At 39.3% G+C, this 24,101-nt stretch overlaps 1 protein-coding gene and 1 pseudogene across 1 annotated transcript in view; one reads left to right on the forward strand and one right to left on the reverse strand.

Annotated features, from left to right (window-relative positions):
• Nucleotides 1-24,101, forward strand: part of LOC145492554 (fibroblast growth factor receptor 2-like) — a 128,813-nt gene that overhangs the window by 19,168 nt on the left and 85,544 nt on the right. The gene's annotated exons all lie outside the window — the stretch shown is intronic.
• Nucleotides 1,042-4,109, reverse strand: LOC145492674 (uncharacterized; annotated as a pseudogene).

Genomic DNA, 24,101 nt, shown 5'->3' on the forward strand with positions numbered 1-24,101 from the left:
GACACGGCCAAAAATCGATTTGGCTCATTTTTTGCCTGTAGGTAGCCATATATAGTAAAGTAACGGAAATGGGGTTAGATGTTTGAAATATGCACTTTAACGGGAATAAACCGTTAAAAACTCTCGGCGGGTCAATTGCTCAAATTTCACCAAGCGCGATCCTGAAATTATGCACTTTTCGGGCAGTTGTCATACGAACAAAAATGTAACAGAAGGACTTTTCTAGCTATAGAAACATGGAGTTGGACTTGCTTTATCGAGAGAAAGTGATAGTTTTTGTCTCGTGTTATTCCTGGAGGAGCTACGTCTCTGTTAAGAGACGACATCTTTGGCCTTTTAAAATTAAGGCAAAGGTGGCCTAGAATAGCTTGGCAAAAATACATGTGGTAGTGCCTCAAAGTTTACAATAACACTACCAAGAAGCCTTGAAAGATAGTTATTTACGATTTGGGTTTTTATTTCTTTGGGACCTTTGACAATCAAAAGATGACCACCGGCCGTATTTCGGTTAAATACTATGACGCCATAATGAATGCATAATAACAAAATTAAACGCGTTGTACACAAATAACTGTTTTGGTCAGTTACATCTTCACTGGCCGTTGAAATGACTATAAACATATTAAATGTCTACAACTACACTTTATTTTCATATACTGAGACAGGAGAAACAAATTTCGACTTTTCCAACCCTGTGAATCGCGCCATAATTCTGCATAAGTCCGCACACAACAGGTTGAACAATTGAATTGCACACGACAGGTTAAATTTGCCACACAGCCGTTAGTTTACGTTTGCTTCGCATCCAGTGAACATGAATTCGAGCATTTGCATCCCTTCTGCGCCTTCTGCACTCGCCTGTTTCGAATATACTGAAAATCGTCAACACTACTGCAAGAGATGCCACAAGTAGTGGCGAGCTCGAGTGACTGAAATGCGATATGTAGAACTCTGCTGTCACGCAACGCCCTCTTAAAAATTGTATACGCACCGCCTTTTATAATCAGCGGATCAGTTATTCGTGAAACGTACAGTGCTCAGTTACTTGGAAGTGCAGGTACACCTCTGGACTAATTGTGTGAGTAGTGCGATGTATGGCTTTTTCCTCTTCTGAGGTGAAATGTCAGAAATATCAAGCCCAAGGTCGATGCACATGTCTCTTAGCCTATCCACTCTTAAAGTTGTGAGTGTATGTTTTTGTACAAGTTCGCAGATGTTAAGATCGAAAGATACAATCGGATGCTGAATAGCCACATCTCTCATCACATTTGCACACACAGCAGATAGATGACTCTCAGCTTCGGCGGAAATTTCGTTCTCGTCGGGACTCTCCATGGCCACTTCTTAGACTTCACTAGGTTTTGCTTCGTTACCGGCGGCTGTAACTTCTAATCGCTTGTATGCTGAAAGACGGCTAAAGAAGCGACTAATCTGCTGCGACGTAAGGCCTTCATCAGGTAGAAATCGGCGTTCCCCCGCTTGGTCTCTTGCTAAGCTTATTGCTTTCGAAACTTCCTGTGGATCGCTTTTCCGTCCACTTTGCTCCTCTTTTTGAAATTGGTCAGTTAAGAATTCGGTCTGTTTCCTTGTAAAACGCACCTTTTTTCTTAATTGTCTTCAGGGCACAACCCATTGGAAGAGGCGGCAAGGCGTCACTCTTTGCTTGGACAGTAACTTGAACACTTGGAATTCGACTGCATCCCTCCGTCACTTTGGAAGAACATTCTCTTTTAGCTCTATCATAGAGAGTTTCCTGTTCGAGCATCATTTGGTGTTTTCCAGTATCTAGGTGTGTCTGTAGGTTTGCAAAGCGACTGTATGCTTTTACACATCCATCCTCTGGACACGGGAAAAGCATGTCATCTGGCTTATTTTGATCAATACTGCTTTGATCTTGGTTTTCGTTTTCAGTTGAGAAATCTGCTTTGACAGAGCTTTTCTTGATATGTCGAAGTCTCACAATCTTGAACGGCGGTGCCCCACTTACATTGTGCGATGGGGGTTCTAGGATTTCCAATTTTTCGGGCTGCTTCATGACTCCTTCGAACTTTGCCCATGGCACTACTTTATCGGAACCCACATTGAATGCTCTCCACACTCGTGCGCCAGTTTCATCGTACTCAAAATTGTTGAGTAAGCTTATGCCACCCCATTTGATATTAAAGGTGCTTGACGGCTTGGCAGCAACATAGCTTGCGTTCACTCCTGTGGTTCCTTGGCCAGATTCAATGGAGCAGTAAAGCGTTGATGACATCATTGCCTTCGTTTACGTACCTTCCAACGTCTCCTTTGATTGTTGCTGCTTTGCGATCACATACCCCCTTTCCACCTTGAGAGTCCGAGAAGTCGTTTCTTACAACAGCCACTCCTACGGCATCACCCGCCAGCTTAGCTGAGATGATTGAATTTCCGCTCTGATAACAACCAGCGTTATCTTGTTTGTAATAAGCCATTTCCAGGTCTGGAATTTCCTTTTTCAGGGTAGTGAGGCAGTCAAGCATTATCGAAGCAACAGTCACACTGTCTTAGGCGCAGCTTTGAAATACGTGAACAAGTGTTTATTTATTTATTTATTAAGCTTCGGCCTTCTATTACATATAAAGAAAAAGAAAAAGAAGAGGAAGCAAAAAAAACAAAACAAACAAAAACAACAAAAAAAGAAAAACCAGACAGCAAAACAAAACAAAATCAGGGGAGCCGCTACAGCTTAGCCAATTACAGCGGCCCCCTTAGATATAATTAAGAGACAAAATTATACAATACAAGTGTCTGCGATTCAAAGTGCTTAGAACCCTCTGACCGTCTTATGACAACGCTAATGAGCCATTGCAATCCTCGCTGCGCAAACCAATCTGACTGTGCCTCTCGATATTTTCGGGGCATATATTTCATTGCCCACTCCTGGACTAACAGCACCGATCGGCTGTCGAGTTTGGCTAAAACTGAATGCTTTGCCTCAGCTTGGTGGACTGAACGTAGCTGATGGGCTTTCCAGCTAATGATATCATCCCTCGCCTGTTTGATAGTATGCAGCATGTCAGCTTGATCTTCTGCTGACGAGAGCGCAATTGAACACTCATCTTCTATGGTACGCATGACTTCCTCTAACTCATAACACTGCACACATGACTCATTGTGGAGATGGTCGCAGGAGCCCCGAAATTCTGCATTGCTTGGATCACTTAGCGCATAAATTCGACAGTGATCGGGAACTTCTGAGGACTCCACTGCATGTACCTAAAAAAAGAGTAAAATGACAACCGCGTGATTCAGTGCATATTTGCAAAGCAACGCATGTGCATCGACATTTCAAAACGATTACTTAACCGATTCTCAGCGTTGTATACATGTGTGTAAGCGTATTACGGTAAATTGCAAACTCTTGTTTCATGAATTAAGCATAAAAAGGACTTGGAGAGAAAGAAAAAGGTAGCCGTGTATCATAGTAAGAAGTCTACTACATCACTTCCGCAAAGGCAACGCATAATTATAAAATATGCACCCACCTTTTAGTCGCCCTTTAGGTACTGCTTCGACAAACGAAGTTGCTGCTTGATTTCCCTCGCCCATTGCTGAGTCTTGCCACAGTCAACAAGCTTGTCTACGAGTTTCTCTAAATGATCAAATGCTTCCGCTCCTTGTGCTGAAAAGTTATCAAGTCCTTGCAGAGATCTGCGAACAGATGCAGAACACACGGCCAAAACTCTCTGTAGGGTTCTCTTACTCATAGGCTCAAAGTTGGTTTCACAGCAGTATTTTTGATACTGCTGGACAGTGCGCTCTGCTATCATTGTTCCGATCACACAGGGTGTTTTTATGATCTCGCCAGTTGACAATTTCAGAAGTTTTTCCCCAAAAGGAACATCTTGAATTACGTGTGGACTCGTTATGAAAGAAACAAAATGTTCTAATTTTACAGGTTCAATCCTCATTCTCTTTTTCTCCTGGTTTGGAAGAGGAGCGGCTCTTCCATGTAACAGAGTGGACGGATGCCTTGCGCGTTCCTCTGCACCACAAACGCCACCAACAATATAAAGGAAAGAACAAGACAATTTTTTTCTGCTGGAGTTTAAGCAACCGTTATCGTTATTCCTTTCACCGACGATCATTACGCTTTTGCTTTTTGTTTACTTTCGTTAACTGGTTACATTTGTTTCCCGTGGGAAAATTAAATCGTTATTTTCGTTCCATAGAGTTTTCACTGTCTGTTTTAAATTTGTGACATTTTGTAAAGTCTGTTTCTTTGTTGTATCTTTTTTGTTCATGACGGCCATATATTTGTTTAGATTTTATTCGTGTTGCAGAATGTATTGTTACTTGATCTAGTTACGTGACAGATTATCACATGTCGCGCAGTCGACACGCAGACAGGAACCTGTGTAAATCGCTAGCGGTGCCTTCTGTGTTGTACGGGATCTTTTGCGTGTGGGACGTCAAAAAAGCCAAATTAGGATCAAAGTAGACAAAACGAAACTGGGTTGCGACACGCTATACAAAATGACCACAACAAGTAACTTTTAAAGTTTACTCATCACCGGCTCAGTGGCTTCAATGAGTGCGCCGGTCGGCCCCCTTTATACCAACTTGCAGAGGACAGTATTTCGAAAGTACCTTCCAAGCGGCATAATAAGGGCCTTTCTAAGGTAAGGAACTATTGATATCAAAGCAAACATAACAAGCTAAGTGCGGCTGCGACTCAAACAATGGTTTGCTTGTGTCACTGCAATGTTGATTTTGTTCATTTCAATATGGCGCCATTTACAATTTTACCGAAGTTTGGTTGGTTGGTATGTTGAAACCTTATAAGCCCTCGTGATAGTATTGCTGGAAATTTTGACGCACTACCACATGCATTTTTGCCACAATATATTAGGCCGGGTTTGACGTGAACTAAAAATGGCGAAGACGTCCTCTGGTAATTAACCCGTGGTTTTATCAGGAAGGACACAATACAAAAAATATCACTATATCTTGGTAAAGGAAGGCCAACTGTATATATTTATTGCTAGACAATTCCTGCTGTCGCATTTTATTTCATCTAAGGTCGGCCTGAAAACTACATAATTTCGAGCTCGCACGCACTCATTTTCGACCATGCAATTCATAACTGTTTATTCCCGTCAAAATGAATATTTACACAAACTAACCTCATTTCACTTAAGCTAGTACCTATAGCTACCTGTAGACAAAAAATGAGACGAAACGAATTTTCGACTATGTCCGCGATTTTTTTATTTTCCTCTGATTTTTAGAGACATCCACTCTTAAAGATTCCCATGCAATTTCGTGCATAGGAACGTCGTATGTAATTAAACGAAGCCCATCCAGGGGGGGGGGGGAGTAGAAATACTCCTAGTGGCTTCATGCTACAGAAACTGGGATAAGCTCCGGGCTGGAGGGCCACTTGGCTCGTATGCAGACTTTGCCTTTGCCTATTTGCGCAGAAAGACCTCACATTAGACTCGAAATTACTATAAACATTAAAAGAGCTTTTGGAACTTAGTAACTGGTTAAATGTTTGGCTCTTTGGGTGGAATATTCGGGGAGAAATTGGCTTTCAAAAACTGCAATATTTCCTGGTTGCAAAAGTGCCAATGAGCGCTTATATTCTTTGTAAAATGTTGAGTTATTAAACTCGCGTCGCCCAAAAGGTATTTAATACAACAGGCTAATATTCCTTAGGACAGTTAATCGTGCTGTGCCCTTTCAATGTTCAAAACAAATATTTTTGTGGCTCGATTAGAAACTGTATCGCTTATGCTAATGAGGAAAATATTGTAAACAAATGTAATCCTATATGTAGTCACGTGTTTCAATCGCAGTTATGTACATTATTCATTTCAATGGAATCGTTTTCATTCACTTTTGAAATTGCGACTTAGTAGTAAACCAGGGGTGTACCCAGGGGAGTGTTACGGGTCCTCCCTTTCCGATTTTCAAATTTTTCCAATAAAGTCAATTTGAAACTTTTCAAATGAGACCAACATATGCTACTCCATATTTTAAGACAGTACGCGTAATTGAGACCACGACACCGACTACAAGTCTATAAGCCTACAAGAAGATACGTGCAAAAGTTGGTACTTTTTTACACATATGTAGTTTGTACATCAAAAAAGTTTCCTTATTAAACGTGACGCGCATGCGTTCTGGAAGGCTTTATGATTAAACTGTACCAGTTGATGGTGACTTATTTCGTGCGAGATGTAATCCTTCCTTACAAAAAGTCTGGCTATGCCCCTGATAAATGTACATAGTTTGACTACTTTGAAATAACCCTTCATACGCGAAAGCGACCTAAAATGCTGAGACGTTCGCTGTATTCACAGGCTATTAATATCTTGGCTGCCCAACAAAGCCGTTAACGCAAGAGTAGTATAGTAAATGGGGGTGCGGGAGCATTTTCAAATTAAACGGCAAAAACAGCCACCAACAGCTCCTCCTGACCAAAAAAATGCTCACGCAGGCCCTATTTCGAAAAGTGCGTTTTCAGGCTTTTCAGAGCAATTTACGGAAAGCCCTCTCCTGTCTCCCAGTCTCCGACAAATAACCAAAATGCTTCTCCATTTGTCCATCCTGAAAACGCCATTTGCCGTTTCCACTCTATTTTTACCTCTCCAATGGCTTCTTTTGAGGGCAAAAACATGTTTTCACAAAAATGAAAATTACTTAAACAGAAAAATATGTATGTTATTGTAATAGTATTAGTATTATGAATGAAAAAATGAATATTAATAATTTGAAAAACTCAAATTTGAAAAAATTATCTACCTATAATATAATGGAGATAAATCAAAATTGAATAAATTGTCAAAGAAGCAATTAATTGATCTATTAATAGATCAACAAAAATCGAAAAAAACCTATTCCACTACCACGAAAAAGCGTGAAGCAGATGGTACAAGATTATGAGGAAAATATAATTGCGCCATCACTTGAGTTTAGAGATAACATGACCAGTCCCCAAAACCTCGAACAAAAAAGCCTGTTCCAGTTCCAAGAACAAAAATAATAGATTTACCCATTGGGGCTATGTTCTAGGTAGAACAACCAGTGGCTAAACCTCGTGTTAAATCTAAAAAACCAATAGCAGCATCAAGAACTAAAATAACGCCTGTTAAGCTGGCTTTGAAAGATGCCGTTGACAAATGAGATTCGTTTAAAATTGAGGACACGTAACTACGATTACTTATCTAATAAGTAATCCGGCTAGGGCATTAGACACCCTTTCAGGCTACCATGGGAAGAAGAAAGAAATTTAGGACCTTAGCCCAGTAAACATGCAAAGGATAAATAATGGAACAAAAGGGTTTCTATAGAACACTGGGAAATATAAACATAACAAAACCTTTTTGGCTTCTCAGCCCTGCTAACACACATCGGGGAATAAATTGCAATTAAAATCTTCTTGGCTTCTCAGCCCAGCATACAAAGTAATAAGGCTTCATTGGCTCCTCAGCCCAACTTAACAGGTCTTCTCGGCTTCTCAGCCCAACTCATACTCTGGGAAATACAATTTAAAAAGACCTTTTCGGCTTCTTAGCCCAAGTTAAAAGACCGTCTTGGCTTCTCAGTCCTGGCAACACACACATCGGAGAAAGAAATTGTAATAAAATTTTCTTGGCTTCTCAGCCCAACGTGTACAAAAGAATAAGAACTCCTTGGCCTCTCAGCCCAACTTAACAGGTCTTCTCGGCTTCTCAGCCCAACTTAACAGGTCTTCTCGGCTTCTCAGCCCAGCTTAACAGGTCTTCTCGGCTTCTCAGCCCAACTTAAAAGGTTTCCTCGGCTTCTCAGCCCACCTAATACTCTGGGAAATACAATATAAAAGACCTTTCCGGCTTCCCAGCCCAAGTTTATAAAAGACCTCCTTGGCTTCTCAGCCCACATTCCTGGCGGGAAGTAACAAAGCCGTGTACAAGCGCGTGAAACATGACGAGCGGGCTAAACAAAAAACAAAATCATGCCGGGACGGCAAGAAAAGCACTAAAATGGCAAACATGCAGCAACGAACGAAGCAAAACGAAAAACACAGGAAGGGAAACAGTAAAAACAACTAGGAGAGGCAGCGAGATAGCGGGAGGCCAAGGTACACAGTAGGAAGACAAGCGAAACATACGAACTGGCCAAATGAACTGTAACAAATGGCGAGGAAAGCCGGTACAAAACAAAGCAAGGAAAAACCTGCAACTGTTAGTGAAGAACTGCAGCCTGGGCGGCCTCAACGCCTTGAACGACCGGAGCTTGAGCAACTTCATTCGCCAAGCAGCAAATAATTAGAGCGAGCAAAGGATAAGGTGCTTCGAGCAGGCTAGTTACGTGAAAGTGATCTGAATACATTAGGGAGTCAGATCTTATACTAAGCTTACCCTGGGACCTAAAGTCGCCTTAAAATGCTATCGGTTACGCCATGTTAAAAAGGTTTCAACACACTCAAATTGCCCCTGTAGAAGGTTATCAGACTTATAACTGTCGTGTTAGGGTAAGCGCCACTCTGACCCTATGGAGGAGGAGGCACGATGGCCCAATGGTTAATGCAATGGACCCCTACTGGGGATCATTGCATTGTGTTCCTACTCTCATAGTGCCTCTGCTCACCCAGATGTATAAATGGGTACTGGTTACGCGATTTACGGAACAAGGGGGCAGGGTGCAGCAGAGGTAGCCTCAATAGGTGTGCTTTAAAATTTTTTTTTTCTTTTTTTTTTTTAACACTCGTTCCCAATGCATTGGAGACATCTAAAACTCCCCTTAAAAAGGGCCCTAGTTAGCCACACCTTTGTTTTTGTTTACATACAAGAGTTTGGCTTTCATATTTCGTTTGGAGCACGTCAAACCAAAGAAAATCACGGAGAGGCTACTAAAGATAAACGCACATACTTTCAGGAATACAACTTGCAGTAAAGCAACAAGACTTTGCCTCACCATGCAATATCAATAATTCTGATGGCATCGAAAATAGCAGAGGCTGACTACGGTCCTTTTAGAAGCTGAGGACCTGACAATTACTGTATCATGCCTCAACGCCGCGGCTCTTTTATGCATTTAATAAAACCTAATATTATAATAGTCCTGCACCTGTCTAGCCCCCATGTTAGCAAGAATAATTTCTACATGTAGACAACACTTAAACAGGAATGACAATCTGATGTATACTCTCTCACAGATGGTTTTTTATTTCTATTAAGTTTTAATTTTTTTCTTGTATTTCATTGTAAAAAGAGTTAATCAAAACGACGACACTCTGTGTTATCACCAGGAAATATATTTAGGAAAGATATAACAAATGACTATACTGCAATAATTTCATTTAAGCTTATTAATTTTTGTAAGATATTACTGAATCAAATCTTCCGAAGACCTACAGTGTATAATTAATAAACAACAACAGTGAGAGGTGTTCTAGATCATCAAGATGAAAAGAAAAAAACAGAAAGATATTTCTGGGTTAAGGCCCAATTCTTTCTAGTCACTTTCACACTGAGCAGTAAAAAGATGGTCAGCCAAAGTCAATTGAACCGAACGGCTGAGTCTACACTTTAAATACTTTACTTACCGAGTCTAAAAGAGTGACAAACGTGGGCCATTTCTTCAGCAAAAATCATTATTTGCATTTTACTTCCACATTCGACTAACTGTAAACGTTTGAATTTCGTAATTGGACGAACCTACTTATAGCATAATGTTTATCTATCTTTTCGTACATTTGATGAAGCCGGGTATTCACATCATCTTATACACTTTATATTACCTGGACTGCGCTACTGTTACTATCAAAAGGTAAGATACACAAAATTCTCTGTAATCAACTCTCAGTAAACATGGCCGCCAGGCCAATGTTTGGAACACGTGACTTAGTTTGGCCCCGTGACTAAAGTGTACGCGAGCTCACGTGAGCTACTCGCGCTCACGCGAGTATGACTACTCCGACAGACGTTTACAAAAAACACTGAAGAAAGAAAACAAATCGCCAAACTAATACTCTCCGAAATTTGAATTCAGTAATTTATTATCGGGCGATTTAAAATAAATCTACATTTCGGAACACTTAGCAAGAGGACTCGAATTTTCGTGGCACAGACCGATGTCTCGTCTCTTTGAAGCATGTGTTGAGGATACTTCACAAAGTCTCAATTTTTATTAGATTAATTATCGATTAGCTTGATTGCGTGCCTAGGTCTTAGTAACGAACTTAGTTACAATGTTGACGTATGCTTATCTAGTTTCCTATTGGTTTTGTAATCGGACCTTTTAGCGTCACCACGCGCATATAAAAGTTTAGTTAGCGTCCTTTCAACAGAGTTTCGTAAGATTTCGCCTTGATTAGTAGTACCTTTGCTGTTCTTCGTTTCATACCCTTGGTACAAGCGGGACCGATATGTAAGTGATTTTCGTAGTTTTACTTAATTTGTTTAGATTTAGTTTGCTCCTATCTTGGGCGAAAGCAGATTTATGTGCAGAATCGTACATAACACAATTTTGATTGTCTTGGATTGAAAAAGAGAACATCGCATAAATTAGAGCCTTATTTAGTGAACGCCCACATTTAAGATTAGGCTATTTTGGGCTGTTGATAAGCCGCAAATGTTCATCTTTTGATTGTTTATGCATCTCGAGTAGTTTTAACGTAGTTTATAATGATTTGTTTATGTTAATTTACGTTGTTCGTCGTTATTTTGTCGCGTTATCGATTAGACACGTAGACTGTTATACGCCCCCTTGATCTTATGTTACGCAGCATTGCAAGCAAATTGATTAGAAATTCGTTATATTGTTATTTCAGTTTACGATCGTTACTATTTGAAGCAATAAATCGCCGTCAACCGTCAACTTGGTTTTCCGTCATTCTTGCTACCTCGCAGAAGACCCGTAAGATAGTCCCGACACTTAGCAGACACGCTTTTAAGCGACACACCTCGAAGTTTGACTCGTTTTTAAGTCGCCGCAAGCGTTACAGCATGGAAACCAGTTAGCGGCGCAAAGGTTACTGGGAGAATCAAAATGGCGGAGACCAGTGCGTCTGGTATCGATATATCAATTTCTAGTATTTCGTCGCGAAAATGTCGTTCTGCGCATTTGTAATGTGTCAGGTGAAAACTGTTGAAAGCTTGGAAGGTGCATTTCCTGGTGGTCTGATCAACCGTGGTAAAAACCTTCTAAAAAGATTCGATTCACTGTATAAACTGCCAGGGTCCTCAAAGTTTTCTGGAGCCTGATAAGCAGTTGGTGAAATTTTACAGGAAGTTTTCTTACGAAGGAACATAGCATGCGGTACTCATTATGGTATTGGAATATTTTGTCTGACTGAGACAGGAGAGCAACAAATCGATTGGGTCCCTAAAAAGGACTGAGCAACTTTGGAAAGCCAAAATTGACAGTGGAGATGCCAAAAATATGACAGATAAGTCTTCCAAGATAACCATTTGTATAATTCGGGAAGCATTGTAAGATAAATGCATGTAAATAAGCTAAATTAATTTTAATTTCCCTGTTGTTTGAATAATTTATGGAAATATACAAACATTTCCAATTAAATCAAAATATCTTAAATCTTAAATTTTTGTCACTGTGAATATATTTTATTAGTTTTTTTTTTATTTTTTATTGTGATATCTTCACTAATATTCATGCTACCTTGCTGATATTTATTGTTAATATTGTTCTCATGGTAGTAACTGTTCAGTGTTGTGGTCAATCTTTCTTTAATAGTATTTTCTTTTTTAATGGTTTGAAATCTGGCCCGGGTTGTTCGAAAGCCGGTTAGCGCTAACCCAGATAATTTTTTTTTTGTATAGGAATATCTTTCACTGCTTATGGTTGTGTAGTTTTAAGAAGAATCAAACTCAAAACTGAAAGACAAACAACAGAAACAGAAAACTGGACCGAAATGTTACAAAAATGAAAGTAATCAAAATCTCTCTAATCCTGGGTTAGTTTAATCAGGCTTTAAACAACCCAGTCCTGGATATTTGAGACTGTGGTGACTTAATTATGTACCAGTATTGGCACAATATTGGTTTATTGCAAGAAATATTTGGAGAGGCTGTTGCTAAGTTTAAATTTATATCACTCGATTGAAATAAAGTCTCCTCAAGCCGCCTAAAACCGCCCTAAGTCGCCTAAAATCTCCTTAACTCGCCTTGAGTCGCCTTAAGTCGAGATAAGTCGTCTTAAGTCGCTTAAAATCGCCTTAAATCACCTAAAGTCGTAATGATTTTTCTGCCAATTTTGCTTAAGTCGCCTAAAGTCGCCTTAAATCGCCCAAAGTCGCCTATAGTTACGGCAACTTAAGGTCCCAGAGTAGGCCTTGATACTCGCACTGGAAGGGACTGGTGCGAATACTCATTATTCCAATATACTGAAGTATGTCTGAATAATGCAATTTCCCTTGTTTTGATCTTTCGTACTTAAGAGTGAATTTTTCTAATTAGCAAACATAGGACGGCAGAAGTCAAAAAATAGATTTTTCTCTGTTTTTGTCCACAAATAGCCCTTAGGTAGATATGAATCGTGATATAGTTTTTTGGAGCTCGAAGCGCTTTAAATTCGAGAAAATCGAGGGAAACGATTTTCGCGTAGACGGTCGCGAAAATGGCTGATCACAAAGACTTAAAATTAGTAATCTAAACTTAATTTACATTCGCGTGTAAAAGAGAACTAAAACTTATCAATACTTTTTCTTGAAAGACAAAGTATTCAGCTATCTAAAACAAGTTAGAACTTGACTTGAGCGCCATTTGAGAATAAACACACAATTTTTAAAAAAATCCCTTTCAGTTACTAGGTCGAATTCCTAATTTAGGAATAAAATTCAGAGATATTTTTCGACATGTGCCATGACTCCAAATTCCTTGAAACTTCGCCTTTGGAACACTTTTATTTTGTTGTAAAACATGTATTAAAATCAGCTTGGGTTATTCTTCGAGTGGTTTTTGAGGCCCGACTGGAAAACCCCAATATTACCTAAAACATGACGAAAAGTAGACAATGGACTTCTGCGCGTTGGTCTGACGGCAATGCGGTATAGGCGTTTAAAGTCCTTGTATTATTAGTTCCTTGTATTTAACACTTTTATGTTGTTGTAAAACATATATCAAAATCAGCTTGGGTTATTCTTCGAGTGGCTTTTAACGCGCCGCTGAAATAACCGGATTTTAACGAAAACATCAGCAAGAAGTAAGCAATAGGCTGCTTGGGTGTTTTCCTGAGGCCAAGAGACAGAAGAGACTGCTGAAGTAAAGCGGTTTAACTTCTTTCATTATCATATTTTCGTTCTGCAGGTCGATATGCTTCTTTTGAAGTAAAATAAAATGATAAAATGAGTTTTTTCATGCATTCAAAAGTACCTTCACTCACAAGGAATATTTTAATCTTTCTACGTGAAATTAGATCACTTGCAAACGGATAATGTGTAGATTTCACAATCACGGACCGCAATTCTAAACAATTCAACCTGTTTAACTGTGTACATGTATAAATGAAAGTTACAGAGTTGCTTTACTTCAGTTGAATATGGAAAACGGGACTGCAAAGTAAATGCGAGCAGGCGCTCATTTTCCAACCGTCTAATATAGGACTTGCCCATTTACAAGGTACAACGCAAGGTATACTAACTTGCGCCGACAAAAACAACAACATTGATCGCAAGAAAGATTTCTGCTGGTAATCCTGACATAGCAGCATTTACAGATTTCTATTCTTCTCTCCTTCGTAACCTCTTCGTGGAACGGATACCATGGCGGATAGCGGCAAATTGGTGTCACCCAACCTGTCTTTTCGTATCGCTACCAAATAGGATCTGACCTCTGACTTTCCTCGAGAATCTCGTTCATCAGTTTAAGCGCCGTTAATGGAACAATGACTGACCAGAGTCCACCCGCATTGCATAGCAATTCTTCTGATCCAAAAACACAACAGTTCACACTTTTAAAACATACCAAGGATAAACGACAGAAACCTTTAAAAAAGATCCGCATTTGCGAACTTCTGTCGTCTGACCTTAAATCGCTGTATATATGACGTGTCACGCCTTCCGAAAGCAAACGAAGTGTTAACAAAAGTCTCAAAATTAATTTAGGGTAGAGCTTCGATCATTATATGGTTGCAGTATGTTTTGCACGATGGCAAAAAAAAAAAAAAAAAAAAAAAAAAAAAAAATAAATAAATACAAAGCAAGAAAAGAACAAGAGAACTGAGGATATATTTTGTTTTTACACGCAGCGTGAAGCCTAAAATAGAATTCCCTTGGGAAAATACTGGGTAAAATAAATTAGCTTAATGGATTTGGCGTGCTTAAATATTCTATTCTGCAGTCTAGCTAACCATTACAAGCGGGTCTTTTAGTGAGTCATGGATTGCCAATAGCAGAAAGTCGAACCAAAGTGACTAGAAAACATTGGAAAAAATAACTTCGCTTTGGCGGGAAATATTTCTGACCGAACTTTTAACTGAGATTCGCGTGACCTTCTTTTTACCTAAACTATATATTGACACAAGAGAAAAATTTTCTCTTGATTTACAAAATTACTAAAGACTATCGGAAACATGTTTTACTTCGGAAATAAACGGCCGCACTTCTGTAAAACAACCCATTCTGGTCTCTGCTGTGGGACAATTCCACGGCCGGGAATGAAACCGTGACTTGCAAACAAAATAAACAATGAAACCTTAAGATTTCTTTACCAAATTTAACCTGTATTGCTAGTCCTGCAACCAAACCTGATAGTTACAGAAAACGTAACTGCTTTAAGCTTTAAATATCTCCTTCAGCGGCCAGTTATCTTAAATTGATAATTGGAAGGCCGCGTAGTAAAACGTTTTCGACTTCTTGTTTCTTCGCGGTGTGAAATCGACTTCTCGTCACAATGTCTGGGATTGGAAGCGATGAAACATATTCGGATTAAATAAAGTTACTCTGGCGCTGAGATTGAACAGTTTTATAACAGGTGCAAGCAAACAATTTGCTTATTAGTACAAAGAACTCATACTACAAGGATTTAAATGCCTGTACTCGCTTGCCCTCAGACCAACGCGCAGAAGCCATTGTTTACTTTTCGTCATGTTTTAGGTAAAATCGGAGTTTTTCAGCCAGGCCTCAAAAACCACTCGAAGAATAACCCAAGCTGATTTTAATACAAGTTTTACAACAAAATAAAAGTGTTCCAAAGGCGAAGTTTCAAGGAATTTGGAGTTATGGCACATGTCGAAAAATATCTCTGAATTTTATTCCTAAATTAGGAATTCGACCTAGTAACTGAAAGGGATTTTTTTAAAAATTGTGTGTTTATTCCCAAATGGCGCTCAAGTCAAGTTCTAACCTGTTTTGGATAGCTGAATACTTTGTCTTTCAAGAAAAAGTATTGATAAGTTTTAGTTCTCTTTTACACGCGAATGCAAATTAAGTTTAGATTACTAATTTTAAGTCTTTGCGATCGGCCATTTTGGTCACCGTTGAGGCGAAAATCGTTTCCCTCGATTTTCTCGAATTTAAAGCGCTTCGAGCTCCAAAAAACTATATCACGTTTCATATCTACCTAAGGGCTATTTGTGGACGAAAAGAGAGAAAAATCGATTTTTCTACTTCTGCCGCGAAATTCAAATTTTACTTGGTTTTTCTTGACATTTGCTCTTAATTAACTAACTCCAAAATCAAACATTATGTTGGCCTAATGCAGTGAGAGTATATTTTATATTGCCAACATACCACCCAAAACTCTACTAACTAGAATGTTTCAACACTTTTAAGAACGATTATACACCCACCTCTTATTTAGACCTAACAAGCAAACTAGTGAAATTTAGGATAGGTAGTCACAAACTAAGGATTGAGACTGGTAGATATGATCAAATTCCAAGGGTTAACAGACTCTGCCCTATTTGTGAATGTAGTCAAATTGAAGACGAATCTCACTTTCTTATATATCGCAATGAATACTCTATTCTACGAAATAAATTTTATGAAAAATACAACCTTTCATTCCGACAAGCCCTCGGCCAACTTATGACTTCTTCAAATCATTATATTAAAATTCAATTAGCAAAATTATTTCATCTTGCTTTGATCTGTTTCAAGTTCCGCTTTATCAAACACTCAATAGCGTACAGCGCAGTAAGACACGAGGATGAAACTCGATAACAGTCTAGTTGAACATTGATAGTAATCACGTGCATATTGTAACATCCTCCCTTTTGACCGAAAAAAAAAGAAAATATGACAAAAAAAAAAAAAAAAAAAAAAATACGACAAAAATGTCAATGTCAGTTCAGTTCGGAATCAATGGGTCCATATATAAGACAAATCTAGCAGCTGGTGAGTTCGACACACAACGGTCAATAAACGATAAACACTAATCTCTATGATAACGGCAACGAAAGATTTAAAGTCACGAGTCTAGTCACAGACAAAGTCTTTGAGGTATGCTGGGCTCTTCCTGACTCGCTCTGATCTCCGACACTGTTCCGGAACGGTCACCGCTTCTCTCTTCAGGGCGGTGTTAAGTGGCCTGGGATCGATACAGATTCTCAGCGCTCCCGATTTCTTCACAGCCACAGCAAGACTGCTAACCCATGGAGTGGGCTCATTGATTGGAGCTATGACCTCCAACTGTAGTAGTCGATCCAATTCTTCCTTCAGCTTCTTTTTGAGTGACGTTGGGACACGACGAGGCGGTGCGACGACGGGAGTGGCGCCCTGTTCGACTTCAAGGTGAACTGTTCCTGGTAGTGCTCCTAGCTCTCTTTGAAACACCTCTGGGTAGCTGGCTACTATTTCATCAGCTGTCTGCACCTCCTAATCTCTGTCCTCGGTCGTTCAGGCGGTTCTGCGATCTTGAAGTTTTGTGTGTTGACAGTAATTAGGTCCATCTGTTGAGCTGCCTTTGCTCCTATGAGTGGTGTCAGTTGTCTGTCAACGACAAGGATTTCCATCTAGAACTTCTTCTTGTTCTTTGGATTGCGGAGAATTAATCGACAGGAACCCAGTGGCTTTAGTGTTGTGTCGTTCCACATTTGTAGCGTCTTTGTGGTGGGCTCGAGCATCTTGTCAGCCACAAAACTGACGGGAATGACATTCAGTGAGGCGCCGCTGTCTACTTGAAATTTCACTTCTGTCTTGTCTACAAACATTTCAGTGTAGATTGCTTTTGGGTAATCATGCTCTTGCGTGACGGCGTGTATCATTTCCGGTTGTGCAACAATGCTTGTAATGTACTCCACATCGCTGTCATCGGAGGATTCATCCCTCAGGTTGTGTACTTTTCTAGTCGGAGTTGTGCAGGTTGTTGCGAAGTGATTTCTGCCACCGCACTTTGTACATTTCGCTCCCCAAGCTGGACACTTGCCCTTTTCGAAAGGATGTGCTTTGCCACAAAATTTACATGTCTTCGGTTTCCCCGCGCGGATCTTTTTGGACTTGTCATCAGGGCGGCTTGAAGGCGGGTGTTTATCTTGCACGGCGTGAATATCTTCGTGCTGGGCGCCAGAGATCTGTACGGGTCCGCAAATGATCTCAGGACCGCAAATGATCCCGGACCGGAAATGATCCCAATATTGGACCGCAAATGATCCCGATCAAAAAATAGGAATGGGATGGATTTATATCAGAGGAAGGTGAGAACATGTACAAAAATTATGAACTAAAAAAACATGTTTTATCATTTTACAAAAACATATTCCACAGTTTCTCTTTTGTTCTTCGAAGGGTACAGATCGTTTTCACTGTCACGCAATGAAAAAAAAAAATAATAAATCGAAAACCAACCAGTGGAAAAAGGTAAGAAATTGTGATGTACGCTATAGAAGATAACTAAATAAGACACTTTCCAAGTTTTAGGCCTATGCGTTTCCCTGAACTTCAGATATTCGTCGTAAATGTTTCTCAGAAATTTACAGAACCCAGTAAGAAAACGCCATGTTAGTGTACATCCGTGGTACACCAATACGGCAGCCGGAATATAGTGTAAACATCTGGAACTTACTTTGGCTTTCTAGGCGACTGATTATCAGTACTAAACAAATAAGCATTTACATAACTACTTTTCCTAATGCTCTAACTTCTAAGAAGGCTCAAAATCATGAGATAAGTATATATTTTTCAACAAACTCGATCGTAGCCTTGTGTCACGCAACCTCCATAACCCTGAAATTCAAAATGCTCTGGTTTTCAAACGAAGCACGCTAATTGTAAACAGATATAAATATACCGCCTCTTATACCTGATGAGGATAAAAACACGTCACGTGAAGACGATCTATTGAATTAGAAGTCTTAGAAAAACACATACTTGTAAACATTCGCGAAATCCCGGTGGCGATAGTATCAAACATCTATCAAACAGCTAATTGTCAAAACGAAGTGCAAGCCTTGGCCTTGCTTGCATGGTCATGAATCTGATGTTCATAACTATAGCTTGGAATTTTGGCTTCTTATAATACTCAAGTAGTCATTTCCGAGGAATTAAAGCCAAAATACGACCAAGGAAAAATTACAAAATAAATTTGTTCAAATTTCCAGTGCTACACACTAGGTGTTTTACAGAGTGATGAAGCGTTGTAGGCTTGTGGGTCTACTCAGGTGACAGCGTCTTCTGTACTAGTTGCTTCATGGTTAGATTTTAGTTTAAAACTTTAGACGAGTGGCGTTAATGGCTGATAAAATGTGATTTAACTATAACACCGAAATATCAATGTTTAACAAAGGAGGATATGTAGCGTATGTTGCACTGATCATAATTTTACTGAGAATTGCAAAGAAATGCAAGCCAAGTCGTGTTTTGATGACTGAGTGGTGATATTCATAACATCGTAGTTAGCAACAAAATTTAGGCGAAAGTATGAAAAAAAAAGCAAGTTGTAAGCCATTATAATTATAAGATGGCTTTAATAAAAACATTGGTATTCACGTACGTCAATTCCCTATCCACACCTTCCCACCATCCATGCCATTCCTTATTTTTTTAGTCGGGATCATTTGCGGTCCCTATCGGGAATCATTTCCGGTCCGGGATCATTTGCGGTCCAATTTGGGGATCATTTGCGGTCCGGGATCATTTGCGGTCCTGGAATCATTTGCGGTCCTGGGATCATTTGCGGACCCGTAGAGTACAGCGCAGTAAGACACGAGGATGAAACTTGATAATAGTCTAGTTGAACATTGATAGTAATCACGTGCATATTGTAACATGATCTACGCAATATTCTTCTTTCAAATCAAACCAGTTTAACTTGATTGCTATATCATAACATTATTACAAGATCACGGTAGTCATCACTGTTTTAGTTTTACTTTTAGTTTGCAAAGGCTTTTGCAACACTATGTATTTATGGTCATGCAAATAAAGCTAGTTGTTGAGTAAACGACTTTCGTGTCTAACCTGACACGTCACGCATCACTGATAACTGACAAATAAATTCATGAAGTTAGATGAATATCACCAACTCAATAATACACGTCTCGACCGTTTGGCACTTTAGGCCCGGTCCAAACGCCGCTCCACTCGTGTGCCGAACCAAACTTGATTAAGTTCGACTTTAAAGCGACTTTGGAGCGACGGCTGGTTCAGACGGCGTACTTGCGTCGAACTTAATTCGGGAAGCCGGTGGTAAAAATTTTCGACGAGAAAATTAACCTGCGAACATGCTCCCGGAGATGACGGAAAAAAATTCGGCGAGCGCGAAATAGAAGAATGAGTTTCGTTCGGGCTGACCGGGAGCCTGTTCGCAGGTTACGAGAAAATATGCGTTCTGAATTCAAGAACCCTGTCCAAATAGAAAGGCTGTGACTAACATTTCGCTGTTTTAGCAATATTTCGGGAAGCAAATTCAAACTCAAGGTTCAGTGTTTGTATTTAGACAGGTTTTCTCCCGCTTAATTCAACTTGTTAAAGGGAAATCTCATAAGCTGGGCTATTATCACGAAGAAAACGCAAAAAATGAATTTGCGCTAAAGAAACTCGCTTATACACAGGCGGCCCAAGCTCACAATGCGAGGAGTTTAACTCCTCGCGTTGTATTATTTTTTTTATATCTTTCTGCGAACGTTCAGCGCGCGAAACGTGACACTGTTACATGCATCGTGCGTTGTGGAGATGAATTTGGCTTGGAATTTAACTGAAAGGGAGCACTTAAGGTGGTATGGTACCCTCAATATGGACCAAAAAGTTTGTTTAAATCTGGTGAAGAAAGATCAATTGTGTGCTATTGCACTCAAGAAGAGAAATTAAATTTCTAGAGTTTTACTCAAAATGATTGCTATGGAAACCAGCCACAGCCTTTTGAAGAGTGTTTTATAGTATTGACGCCAACACTTCCTGCTCTTTTACAAAACAAGAATTGACTGTCAAATAAGCATATCATGTAAGTTTCTGTTTTGTTCTGTGATATGAACCTAAGTTTTGACAGTTAACTCTTATTTTCAGTGCTTTTTACAGCTTTATTTGGAAATAACCTTATTTTTTACCACACCCAGTGGACAAATCATCTCATGTCACGTGACAGACCTTAAAATGTTACGATTTTTTTGGTTTATATCATCACGACGCTATTGGTCTTTGATGAGCCCGAGTTTCAGAAATTCTACTTAAAAACCTTGCAAAGTAGAAATGTTGGCGCGAAGTCAGTCGATACAAAAGTAAACTTTTGAGAAAAATGCACTTTAAGTTTCTTACACGAAGTATTAAGCATTTAACGAGCCACAAATAGTGGGGGGGGGGGGGGGGTGCAGATTGGATCTCGGGCGAGGGGGTGCAATGGTTGTTCCATTTTGTAAAAAGTTACCGCAGTTGTGGGAAATATTCGTTGTCATAAGGGAAATGAATGAGCCTGCGATGGCAATTCGAGGCAAAGCTTTTTACAAATAATTATACTAATTTATACTCGATTTATACTCGATTTAAAGTACACTGTTTACAGTCGTGGCAATACTAGTCGCTTACAATTTCATACCTTATTTTTATTGCCTACTCTATATTTTACTTTCACTAATAAATGTATAGTATTCTACTTGTAATTAAATTCTTACATTGCTTGCTTTTTTCCTTTATTAAGTTATTAAGTTATTTATTTATTGTGGTCTGTTGCACAGGAGACAAACTAACATACGAAACTAATAACGAAATTAACATGTACAATTAACTGGGGCTATAACTCCTACTTTACACTCCTATTTACATCGCTACTAGCTATACCAAAAATAGGTCCGCAGTGCGTACTGGGGTCTTATGCTTAGTTTTATTCCTTTCGGTTGGAATGCTGTTTTCAAATGTCAGAACCTGGGAGTTGAATTGCTACAAGTGAAAAGGTAGACATAACAAGTCGTTACAATTTTTAAGTGGGAAATGCATGGCAGAATACTGTTTACTTACTTACTTTATCCTCTAATAATAATAATCTATTTAACTCTTAGTCCTAATGGGACATAACACAACAACAATCTCTCAATTTAGCTCTGTTTTGTGCAATGTCCCATGTGAGTTTTAACTCTCTGAACTCGGCACTGTTTACACATGTCAAGTGAGCTTGTACATGTAGTGTCAAACGGTTTTGCTGCTGCAATGACTAAGCCTGTTTAAATGCATGACGACATTAACAACTGAGTACCGCAGGGTTGTCAGTTGTTTTTTGAGTAGGGGGTTCCATCCAAAATGTAGGCAGATAAGGTTTGCGTGAAAAACATGCAACACATATAAAAAGGTGAAGTTTAACTTTCTGATAATGTTTAATTCCTTGCTTGAAGTGTCAACTTCCATACCAAAAATTAATTCAGTTGGTGAAAGACTAATGGAGGTGACATTTTCTTTGTTGAACCATTTTATAACCTCCAGAAAGAAAAATTGGCTCCAATTACAGCTATGGAAAGTTTGAATTATGGAATCATTCATTTCACAATATGGACACTTTGTGTCCACCGCCTTACCAATGAGGAATAACTCCTTTTTGGTGACTACTAGTCTATGTAAAAGTTTGAAATAAAATTCCCTAAGTTTGTTATCTTTACATACACTTTTCGCGCGACTAAAAATAGGTTTCAGAGATGTTTGATCAATTTGCAGATCTATTTCCCATTTAGAATTAGCCTTCAGTTCAATTGGTTCTTTGTCTATGAGGAGCCTATAATAGTCTCTATTTTTCATTTTAGTTAAATTTATGGAGATCTCTGGAGAAAGCTGAAACATACTATTTAACAGCAGATTTGATCTGTCCATGGGGTTTGCCCTCACACTTTCTGCAATGTGTCTGGGAATAGCAGAAACTACTTGAAAATAGATGAGGAAGTAGCATCTAAGATCATATTTTAGAATAAATTCTGAGTAAGAAAGAAATTTCCCATCTGCTTTGAGATGATCATGTACGAGATAGATGCCGCGATCAAACCAGTTCCTGTAAAAAATACTGTGACCGTGGATTAAAATATCTTTGTTGTTGAATAAAATTTGTTATTAGCCGGACTGGTTTGGAAAAGATTCTTTTAATTCCAAGAAATACAGGAGAATCAATTTGTAGAATTGAGGTAGCCAAATCTGATCGAGAAATTTCCTGTCATAATTGCATCGTAATATGAAGTTTAGTCCGCCGTAGTTTTCGAAGATATAGGTAGGAATCGCCTTCCAAGATTCACCGCTCTTATGTTCATCAGCTAATAGTCTGGAGATCCAAGCTAACTTCAATGATTTTGATAAAACATCTATGCTAGGTGCTTGTAGACCTCCTTAATAACTCGCTTAAAAGGCTTCGGATCGAGCTGAGAAGCGAGATGACAATAGAAAAGACAACAACGCATTGAGGTGAGCCATTTTTATTGCAAAAATACCAGAATTTCAACTATAATGTCGATAACCGTTTTTCCCCATACAAACCTTTATAAATTCAAACCGTTGTAAGACAACACCAACATATGCTGCAAAGCGAAGGTCACGTTTCGCGTAACCAAACTCGGTCGTTATGTAATAGTAGATGTCGGCGGTAACTGTGTCACGTTTCGCGCGCTGAACGTTCGCAGAAAGATTTTAAAAAAAATAATAACTCCTCGCATTGTGTGCTTGGGCCACCTGTGGCTTATACAGTCCCGTTTCTCATAAATCGAAGGCACATTTTGTTGTCTTTATTTTTAGCGACGACTTCAAGCTTCATGCATGACTGTTTCAATTTTGAGCCAATCACGAGTCCCGCTATATAAAAAATAAATTACAGTAATTTATGCCTTGGGTTCGACACACGAGGAGAACGCCGTAGGAATCAGCTGCAGCTCCAACGTCGCATAGTGCGACAGACCCTGCCGAATTTAATGTTGTTTGCCGCACCAAGCCTAACCTGCCGAACCAAACTGATTCAAACGCCGCTCTTCGGCGCATGAATGGAGCGACGTTTGGAACGGGCCTCAGTGACGTTCGTATACCTTGAATAACTTACTCATGGAATAATTGTCACTCTAGCAGTCTTGCAGAAAGTTGTTTTGTTTGGCACTAATTAAGTCATTGTAAATGGCGGCATTGTTATTCAGTAGTTGGTCACGCAGGCTTAAAGGCCGTTGGTTCTGGATGCCCCTGATACAAAATGGCTGCTTCTAATCTTCAGTTTCAGAGCCTCTCATTCGCTCTTGCGGATAAATATGGACAACAGCGCCTTTCATAGCATCACATTTACGTCCGTGTTGTTGTTTTCGTCGAGCGAACAGCTGTGAACATGACGATGCAGTTTTGTTATATCTATGTGATCAAGTTACTTGCCTGTGGAACAATATTTTCACAACTGAACATAACAGGTATTTGACTACGTTTCAGCTTTATATTTGATAGCTATACATAGATACATAGTGTCGACCGACTCGTAGTCTCGATCGGCTGATATGTAAGGACAATACTCGGTCGAAAGTCGATTGATATATTATTGATATAAATATATCGCTTTGAACTTGACCGAGACGTACACAGACAGAAGTCCTACAACTCTTAAACTGACAGCTTTTATAATACATGTTTCACCAGTTAACACTTCTTTTCCTTCTTCTCAGTCAAAACGAAGTATAAAGATACTTGCGTGTATCACTGCTTACATGTAACTGCTTGTACCTACATATATTTCCTATTTTCAACGAGCAAATGCAGTGAA

This window comes from Orbicella franksi, chromosome 7 (genome assembly GCF_964199315.1).
Source record: "Orbicella franksi chromosome 7, jaOrbFran1.1, whole genome shotgun sequence".
Classification (NCBI taxonomy): Eukaryota; Metazoa; Cnidaria; class Anthozoa; order Scleractinia; family Merulinidae; genus Orbicella; species Orbicella franksi.